Here is a 9,557-nt window from a genome sequence, read left to right as displayed (position 1 = left end):
GAGACAGCTGGACTCCATCTGTCGCCAGCAGGCCCGGTGCCGCATACACCTCCCCATGATCAAAAAAGCCAAAATTCCACCGATGGCACCAGGCCCTGAGCCACGTGTTGATCAGGTGTGTTTTCCTGTTCCTTCCAGTATCCTTCCCTGCCACTGTAGGGATTGAGGAAAACACTACCTGTGCTCCCGATCCTTCAACCAGTCTCCCCAGTGCCCTGAAGTCCCTTTTGATCGCTTCAGGACTTCTCTCTGGAACCTCATCGCTGCCAGCCTGTATAACCAACAGCGGGTAGTAGTCCGAAGGCCGCACCAGACCAGGGAGTTTCCTAGTTATGTCTCTGACCCGGGCCCCAGGGAGGCAGCAGACTTCCCTGTGGGATGGGCCTGGTCGGCATATTGGGCCCTCTGTTCCCCTCAGAAGGGAATCGCCTATGACAATCACCCTCCTTTTTTTCTTGGCAGAGGCAGTCATAATGCGTGGGGCTGACTGCCTCACCCTAGGCAACCTCCTGGATGGACCTTCGTCTACATCCTCATTTGCCTGGCCCTCAAGTTCCAGGGCCCCGTATCTGTTCTGTAAGGGCAACTGGGAAGGCGAGGGAGTCCGGGCGGGAGTTCGCCTGGCACCCCGAGCAGGGACCTGTTTCCATTCCCCCCCATCACTTAGGTCCCCTCCTTCTGCCTGGTGGCAAGAGGGCAGGGGATCCTCTGCTTCTTGTGAAATATGATACGTGCGTGAATATGGTACATGCGTGATGTTCCAGGACTTCTGGATCCCAAGATAAGGACAATGGCATTGCAGCAGAATTGTTTCAGGGATGGGATGGGAATTCCTATCCTTCTCAGTGACCTAGCAAAATGGAAGCACTTGCCACAGGTGTCTGGTTCGGGCTTGGTGGACATCACCTTATGCCACTAAAATGGAATGAAGCTTCACAGGAGCAGACCTTGACCTCGGAGAGAAATTAGACTGGCTATGGACAAGTGTATCAGGGAGGAAGACTAGAAAATCTAGATCATAGCTTCCCAGAAGTAGCTAAAAAACTACTAACTCTTCATGGGGCTCATCCTGCCCTGGAATTCAGTTGATCCCCTTCTAGCCCACCACACATTATTTCCCAAACTCCCACTGACCTCTCCTACTCCTGTTTACTCCTTTAGAATCCATTCCAGCAAGTCACAAAACTGAGCTAGCTGCTGCTACAAGCTAACTTGCTTTTTTGGTTTTGATAGTAAAATTTAATTTGATCAAGTTCTGAACTCACAAAAGCAATAATGAAGAGTAAATACCATGACAGGTAACCTCTTATATCATGTTAATTATGAGTTAATTTTTCATCTATGTAGAATATTCATTTTCCTTCCGTAAGAAGGATTTTCTTTTTAATGTCTCCAGTGAGCTGTTGTTATTGCACCTGTTCTTTCAGCAGTTTACTTTTTTTTTTAAGGCAACTATTTAATACACAACATTAATTTTTTAAAGACAAGATATTGTGTGAGGCATTCAGTCTCAGCAGCAAATAGAAGCATTCAACATCAGAGAAACACTGCCTTCCTGGAAGGGAAATGATGACCCTAAGGTAATTGACTGTCAAGTTAAACATTAAACACGCTCCATCTATGTCTGATCACAACAATCACCATTCAATTTATTCACAATACACTGATTATTTTCATGTAATGATCCTAATGGTATTACTCAAACATATCATAAAAGGGCTTTGGTCACTTGCATAAACAATCAAAGAAATCAATTTTTTTCTTTATTGGAATTCTAAGGAATTCCAAGGAATTATAATGCAAGTACAGGAAAAAAAAATATCAATATGTAAAAAGCCAGATATTTAAAATGTTCTTAGTACTAGCACATACTCTTAAATACTACACTCCATATAAGTTTACAACATTAACTCTGTAAATAAAAGCAAAAGCAAGCTGGTTGTTTTTTTTCTCAGTTCTGTTCCACAGTTTAAATGTGTTACTTAACTTCTCAGCTATGCCTGTCAAAGTATTTTTAAACTGTAGGTTCTGGTATATGCAACATGTTTTTTGTCTGAGTTTGTTTGGGTTTTTTTTTTGTGCTACAGAATGTCAGATAAGACTTTTTCTGGTGTCACTCTGAGCAAAGGATGTATACAAATGTATTTTTACAATAAATCAATATTAAATACAGCTCTGTCAGCTATTTAAATTTCACAGACAAGGAGAAATTAGAAGATGTTATTAATTCCCTTCACAGGAAGAAAACAGACCACATTGCATAAGGCATCCAGACTGGCTTCTTGCAAATGAAAATGACTCTGCTAGTCATTAAAGGCTCTTTTTTTCATTCCACAAATGGAAACATTCCATATTTTTCATCATCAGTTATAATCTCAAATCAGTGTCATAAATAATATTTAGAAGCCAGAATATGAAATTTGTACCAGTTAACTACTATACTAAAACTATCAGGTTGAGTAAATAAACTCCTGACATTCTTATCTTCAGAGTTAAGAAGAAAAGAAGAAAAGAAGAAAGAGATGGGAAGGAAGTTGCAAGTAATGAAAGCAAGGAGGAGCAAAGGAAAATAGATGGTAGGAAAATAAATGAAAGGAAGAAAAGGAAGGCTGGAGTGGGGAAGAGAAAGAGTGAGAGAGCAAGCGCATGCTAGGAAATAAGAGGTATTGACTGACCAGGAAACAGTATGTCCTCTTGAAGAAACAATCTTTGCTGTTATATATTATTCATGACACCATATCAGAACAAAACAAAAACAAAAAAATCAAAGGTAAAGACTGCTTCTTGAAGTGCAAATTATTCGGACCAAATACCTAACTTTATTGCTTTCTCTAAGTACTTGTAATCTCTCTCAGAAACTGCTGGCTGCTAACACACAAGCTCTAATGATGGCCCCACTAGCTGCTTTACTACCAAAATTGCTTTTCTAGTCTCCTCAGTCCTGCAGAAAGACAACTTTGTGGCACTGTACTCCCCTGCTAGTTTGTGGAGGAGACAAAGATGGCCTGTACACTCTGGTATACATTCCATTTTGACCAGTTATGCTCTCCCCCCACCTCACAATCCACAAAACTAATACTTCCATTAGGTTCAGGCATTTTGAATACTGAATCCTCTTTCAATCCAATAGTAAGACACCACACTGAATAACAAGAGCCTTTGAAGGGCTAGGCTCACAGCAGCTACAATAAAAAGTGCAGTCATATATCGTTCTATCTGAGCAATCTATCACTAATGGCTGCCTGAAGTCTCCACAACCGCCTAGGTTATTTTAAGCATTGCTGGAGCTTCCATTTTCGGGAAAGCCACAAAACTGCAAAGAAAATATGCATAACCTCTATCGTAAAGAGTGAAATGTATCCTCAAAGGGAAAAGAATCCCATGAGAAAGATATATCAAATCCATTGTTTTTTCAGTACTAATAAAATTAATATAAATACTATAACTTATGCAAAAACATACGGTAAGAAGTTGAGTATTTACAATGCAATGGAGAACAAGTTCACTTGTTTAACTCTCATGTATCATAAAACATGTAAAGATTGCAAAACATAAACCACATTTTGAATTAGTTTAATTTTAGATAAACTAAAATTCTCCAGTATCATGGGAACTGCTGCATATTTGGGGGAACGGCTGCCTATACAAATATTTGGGGGGACTGCATTTTTAATTCATCATATCAGTAACTATGTAACTACAGTTATAGTACCTTAATTATACTGCCATGTTAATTCCGGATAATAAAATTGAAGTCTTTCTGGAAGGGAACAACCATTGTGATGTTTGTAGAACATCAGAGCTTACACTTAGAAATGAAGTTACACTTACCAAACCAGTTGAATTTGATTAGATTAGATCATTACTAATGGTACCATTTCTTGAAGTATAATTAAGGGTACATAATTTTAAGTAGAAAAAACATTTCTGTGGCTTTTTGGTTGTTTTTCTTTTCCACATAAAAATGATCCTCAAGGTAATAAAATAGGGGAAGATGTTACTCTTTCCTTAAGCAATCCTAAGTTACACAAATCATATAAACCCTTCTTTATCTCTCCTAGTTCTTTCAGATTTTTTTCCCTTGCACTTATTTCCATCAATTCTGCTGAGGGAAGAAATCAGAGACAGCTTCAGGCCAAATTGTCCATTTGGCCCCAATCCACATAAGCACTTAGTTGATGTGTCCTGTATTCATGCCTTTTTGGAAACAAAAGACTAAGCATTATTCCAACCAAACTCTGCTGAGGAATATGATACAACAAATCTTCAGAGAACTCCTTAATATCATCCACTCTTCAACAGAAGTGACCTCCATGTAAAATTCCACTGTTCACCTTTTATATAACATAGCCTAACAATTACAGCATATGACCAGAAAGTGATGCTCCTGAGATCAGTTTTGCCCAAGTACATTGAAACCTTCCTCCGCAATCTGGCCTATCAGTCAGGAGGACATTTTTCTGGATGAGGACACTCCAACACTCCCGCTGAAGCTGTTACAAGGATTCACTAACCTAGCAGGACTGTACAAAGGATAGTACCATCTAATAATCAAGTAGTTAGGGCATTCATCTATAAGAAGGAAGTTCTGCATTCTAGACATTGTTCTAAGGTTATTTGTTCCTATTTTTATATTGAGCATTAAAGTAAACAAACATAATTCGCATCACATAAATAGTAAGAACTCTCCTCAGTATCTTAAGATCATGTGCACTACTTAAGAGAAAGCTGCAGAAGTACCACATTCTGAGAATACCATGATTAATCTATAGCCTTTTAATGTAGACTGTGAACATGTATACATGGCCCTACCCATTTCCCAACCAGACATGCACCTTTTGTGGCTCATAGTATGGCAAGCTTACAAATCATCCTGTGGCACCAAATGATGGCTCACTGTGGAAGTTTTCCAGGTGAGAAAGGCTTATGTATTCTTCTCCCCCAAACCAGGAGAAATAACTTAGTCAATTGTATGATTCATTAATAATTTAATTTGCACAATGTTTCCTTTTAATGAAGTCTTAGACAGTTTTTTTCAGTTTCTGAGTTTTTTAAACCTCTGCGCAATTATGATATGTACATGACTAGCATGGCTCAATTATTCCAAACCTAGTATATCTGACACGATATATCTTTCACAATAACACAAATCCTCTTTGATCTGCACTATTTTTTGGTGGTGCTTAGCTCAGTCATGAATTTTCCTATCCAATATACCAAGAAAAACTTACTTTTAAATTAAGAAGTTGACTCCAGGTCATGTCAAACCATGGGAGGATGCATTTTTAGGGACTTAGAACTTGTTTTTTCAAGAATCAAAGTTTGAAAGTTAGATAACCTAGAAATATATAGCATGTTAATAATATTTGTTTGGTGGTGGCACTGAACAGTGAATTTAGCAGCTGGAAGCAGGAGGAATTAAAAACAATACCACATAATGAACCTACTGAGCACAAATTAGAAATTTTAGTACATGTTATTTAAGAAAAGATACATGAATTTACCATGGAAGAGATAACTAACAAGCCTAAAGACTACACTGACACATTTTCCATATAACTATTTACAGAACATTTTCCATAAAAATCTGGAGGCTTCAAAGCTAGTACGGGCTGAACAATACTTCTTGGTTTTGAAGTTATATAACAACATTCCCATTCAAAATATTTTGGCTAGGAGTTAATTTGCCAATGCTTTATCATGTTTTACATTTAGATTCTGAGATAAAAATAACTTCTAGAAAAATACTGCTCAATCATTGTCTTTTTTTTAAAGTTAAGAACAGTTATAGTTAAGTAAACTTAGGGATTAGATTTGTGCTTTTATTTTATACAAGGCCTGATTCAAGTACCATTAAAAAGTCTTGCTATTTGATTTTAGTGGGAATTTCATCAATGCCTTAGGTTTGTACCTAAACCCTCAATTGAAGAGTCAGGTACAGCAAATTCAAAGCAAGAGCCATCTGACATTCAAGAAAATGTTGTAGCTGATGTTCAATATGTGATTTTCTTTCTTAATGAATACGGTGACGTTTCACATTATCATCCCTCACTGAAAATAAAAAAACATCCTTTACAGTTGACATTTTTTCCCTCTCCCACTTCTTGTGCTGACTTGGGCAGTTTAAATGGCTTACACTTGCTACAGTACATTACTAAGTACTTTTGTCCCTGTGTAAAATGGGGACATTTATAGACCACTGATATGACTCTTTTTTAAAAACCGTTATTACAGTGACTCAGAACATTATCCATCTTTACAGTGAAAATTATTTTGATGCATTTTATATGACTACTGGGAAGTAACATTAATACTTTGATCACCTTTTCCATAATGTCTATATTGGTCAGAGTTTTAAGTAAATTTCTCTCCAAGGCTATGTTAACTGCTGTTCTCTCCCTAACAAAATATGCCCAAATGACAGATGAAAAAAAAAAAACCCAAACATTAGCAAATCTTGTTTGAATATTTATTAAAAGACTTAACTATTCTGGATACAGTCACATCCCTTTCTCAAATCTGTGTTATCTTTCCATTGCCCTTATCTCCCTTCCTTCCTCACCCAACTCTAATAGTAAGTCCTTCGAATCTCTTGGAGATTTTCCTCTACCTCTTGTCCCACACTAGTTCTACATTTCCTCTCATTTACATATTTCTAGCATAAAGAAAGCCTTGTGTATGTTAGTGTCACTAGGACTGTGGTTATGCAAGAAACAAATGAAAAGAAAAACAGAATAGAATCCACCCCCTGTGCTACAGTTTTTATATATATATAACAGGTTATACTGTTAGAACAACAAAACTGAAGGGTGAAAACAAAAAGGAAAGAGGCTAAGTAGTACAAGGGTTTATATGCAACATGTAGGACCAGGGAATATCGTAGTACTAATGGAAGAAAGCAGTCAGTTCTCTTAAAGAAATCACTGTCACCATCTGCCCAGAAATGATATCTCGATGACTTCTTCTTTCCTTCTTTTCATGCTAATCTGTGCATTCCATGACTAACTTGTTTCATTTTAAAATGCTGGAATTTCTGTAAATCCTTCCATCTCATTCTCTGTTCTCTGCCTGTTTTTTAATAATATTAAGAAGTTGAATATGCAGAAGTTAATTGTCTTTATGATTCATAAGTCTCATGAGAAAACGACAGCTGGGCAGAAGAGACAGCTCCTATAAGCGCCTCAGAAAAACTTGAACTGGGCGCTCATGTACCACTAGATGCTAGAGAATCCACATATGAAAGAAAGGTCTAGCTGTAGAGAATAGTTTCAGTTGGCTGGAAATCCATTCGTTCATGCAATAATCTCATTCTTTTTGGACATGACTTGTTCTTCCTAGTTTAACTTAATTTCAATGGAAGACGTTGTGCCAAATGAAGTATCAGATGCATCTGTGATACTACATCCATGACACAAACTGTTTTATAGTTCAAAGGCAGCATGTGTAACGATACTGGCACAGTAAGTTGAGGTGGGTAGCAATCCAAAGTATTTTTAAAGGGTCAATCAGGATTTCTTAGGTAGTGGTAAGATTTAAAGACGGGTAGATAGGCTTGATCTAGATGGCACAGGGAACAAACAGGCAATGGGAAAAGGATGCAGCAGAGCATCTGCAATGGTCAGTATTAGGGAAAAGTCAAAACCCACCTGTCCTCTCCCTATCCCATGTAAACTGATTTTATTTAGCATTACAGTAAGAGGACAATTAGAGCGCCTAATGTAGTGTGCAAATTACCTGCTGAGGTTTTATTCAGATATGCAGTTTCTTTATTATCAGTTTGCACATCTCAAAAGAGCCTATTCTCTTAGTGTCAGTATGATTTATACACGTGTACCTAGCTGCATTGCAACTATATCCCACAAGGTTAAATAAGACTGTTTCCCCAAACAATCTTCAATACTTAAGCCAAGAATTCACTCTGATTAAGATTATAGGCAATTGTATTGCTGGAAGATATTTAAGTATATCAAGACAGCCTCAGGAACAAACAGTTCCACATCCTTTCCTCTCCTCCCACCTCTACTTTATGACTTGACACAGACAAAATACAATTCTTCCCTGAGAGCTCTGCTGAAGAACAATGAGTAGCTATAATAAATGATGAAAACAGTGAAATCATAGGCAGCTTCCTAGTTACACAAGGGTGAAAACAATACATCACTTATAAGTTCATTATGGCAACTGGAGAAAAAATACTTTCAGAAAATAATAGCCCCTTAGCGTCAAGGCTGTATTTGGAAGCAAGAGGGACAAGTCTACTTCCAAAGCGTGAACACTTTAGCTACAGTGAATAAAACAAAGTAAGCCAATTCTAAAGAATGGCTAAGTATCTGCATGAACCAAACAGGACCCATGCCAAGCTTCCTCCAAGGTGTTGTTCAGTTACCAACCATCCATTGGTCCATTGTCGTGGTTTAACCTCAGTCGGAACAGTCAAACTCCTACTGTGAAGCATGATTGAAAGCATAGTTGTGGGCTGCACAGAACCTAGCTGGAGAAGTGTCGTGGTTTAACCTCAGTCGGCAACTGAGCCCCACACAGCCGCTCACCCACTCCCCCCCACCCCCGGTGGGATGGGGGACAGAATTGGAAAAGCACAAGTGAGAAAAACTCGTGGGTTGAGATAAAAAGAGTTTAATAATTGAAATAAAATGATAGTAATAATAATACGATAATAATAATAACACACAAAGCAAGTGATGCACAGTACAATTGCTCACCACCTGCTGACCGATGCCCAGCCAGTCCCCAAGCAGCGGCCCCCCGGCCAGCTTTCCCCAGTTTATGTACTGAGCATGACGTCACATGGTATGGAATGTCCCTTTGGCCAGTTTGGCTGTTCCCCCTCCCAGCTTCTTGTGCACCTCCAATCTTCTCAGTCGGTAGAGCATGGGAAGCTGAAAAGTCCTTGACTAGTGTAAGCATTACCTAGCAACAACTAAAACATCGGTGCGTTATCAACGTTGTTCTGGTCCTAAATCCAAAACACAGCACTGTACCAGCTACTAGGAAAGAAATTAACTCTATCCCTGCCGAAACCAGGACAGTATCCACCCCTTATTCTATACCATCTATGTCATGCTCAAGTCCCATTTTTTCCAGTACATTTCCATGAATCACCACCCCTTTTCTGGGTTTCTTTTAATATAGATATACACACAGAGAGATATCATTCCCTTAGTCTACGGGCCATCCCTCTAAAATGTTCGGTGAGTTCATTTAGTCCATGACTTTGGGCTCCATCTGTAGTAATAATCTTCCAGGGCAGGAAAGATGGAGGTGGTATGTGGTGATGGATTGTTTCATGTTGAAGTCAGTTCTGGTACCATCATCACTGTGCTTTCCTTGGTTTCATCGAAGTTATTCTTCATTAATCTGGGTGATTCTTAATGTAATATCATTAGTATGGCATATAATATTATGTAGTACTTAACATCACATAATTCAGATCATTGGCTATTCTCACTCAAAATCAAATCCCCTTGTGGTACACATCGGACTTCCCCATCCTTCCGCATTATCCACCAAGTGCACCCAGGTCCTTGAGCAAAAGCAAT

The sequence above is a fragment of the Pygoscelis adeliae genome, unplaced genomic scaffold (genome assembly GCF_000699105.1).
Source record: "Pygoscelis adeliae isolate BGI_AS28 unplaced genomic scaffold, ASM69910v1 Scaffold175, whole genome shotgun sequence".
NCBI classification, from domain to species: domain Eukaryota; kingdom Metazoa; phylum Chordata; class Aves; order Sphenisciformes; family Spheniscidae; genus Pygoscelis; species Pygoscelis adeliae.
The sequence above is the reverse complement of the archived record's forward strand: the minus strand, read 5'-3'. Positions refer to the sequence as shown.